General features: G+C 55.2%; 1 pseudogene; it reads right to left on the bottom strand.

The window, feature by feature from the left end:
- Positions 1-338: 338 nt before the first annotated feature.
- On the bottom strand, positions 339-978 carry LOC104997470 (annotated as a pseudogene).
- Positions 979-983: the final 5 nt, after the last annotated feature.

Below are 983 nucleotides of genomic sequence, written 5' to 3'. Positions count from 1 at the left end.
AAGGAAATCAGTCTTGAATATTCATTGGAAGGACTGATGCTGAAGCTGAAACTCCAATCCTTTGGCCACATGAGGCGAAGAACTGACTCATTAGAAAAGACCCTGATGCTGGGAAAGACTGAAGGCGGGAGGAGAAGGGGACGCAGGATGAGATAGTTGGATAGCATCACCAACTCAATGGGCATGAGTTTAAGCAAGCTCCGGGAGTTGGTGATGGACAGGGAGGCCTGGCGTGCTGCAGTCCATGAGGTTGCAAATAGTTGAACATGACCGAGCGACTGAACTGACTGATGACTGAACTGACTGATGCCTTCTTCATTCCAATAGCCTTGCAGGGCTCAGCAGGGAAAGATATTGACCTGGAGCTTCCTCTGCAGGGCCTCCTTCACCTCCTTGTTGTGGAGGCTCTAGATGACGGGGGTGAGCATGGGGGTTATGATGGTGCAGCAGACAGACACGACCTGGCCACTGGTGTCATCGGTGGATCCATGAGGCTGGACGTAGGTGAAATCACGGTGCTGTGGAAGGTGGCAATGGCCAGGAAGTGGGAGGCACACATGGAGAGGGCCTTCTCCTTCCCAGCTGCCAAGCGCATCCTCCCAATGGCCACCAAGACCAGGCTGTAGGAGGTGAGGACGAGGGCAGCAGGTAGATAGGTAGTCAGGGCAGAGAAGATATAGAGGACCACTCCTGCCATGGCTGTGTCGGCACAGGCCTGGTGGAGAAGGGGTTGGATGTCACAGAAGTAGTGCAGTACCTGGTTGGGCCCGCAGAAAGGCAGGGCAAAGACATTCCCAGTCTCGATAGCAGAATTAGCACCACTGAAAGTGAGGAAGCAGCCACCAGCTGGAGACAGGTGCCCCTGGTCATGACGGAGCCGTAGTGGAGAGGTCGGCAGGTGGCCGTGCAGTGGTCGCAGGCCATGGAAGCCAGCAGGAAGCTCTCAGCTGTGGCGTGCATCACAAAGAAGGTCATCTGGACCA

Source organism: Bison bison, unplaced genomic scaffold (genome assembly GCF_000754665.1).
Source record: "Bison bison bison isolate TAMUID 2011002044 unplaced genomic scaffold, Bison_UMD1.0 scf7180017851935, whole genome shotgun sequence".
Lineage (NCBI taxonomy): Eukaryota > Metazoa > Chordata > Mammalia > Artiodactyla > Bovidae > Bison > Bison bison.
This window is presented reverse-complemented; position numbering and strand designations above follow the sequence as displayed.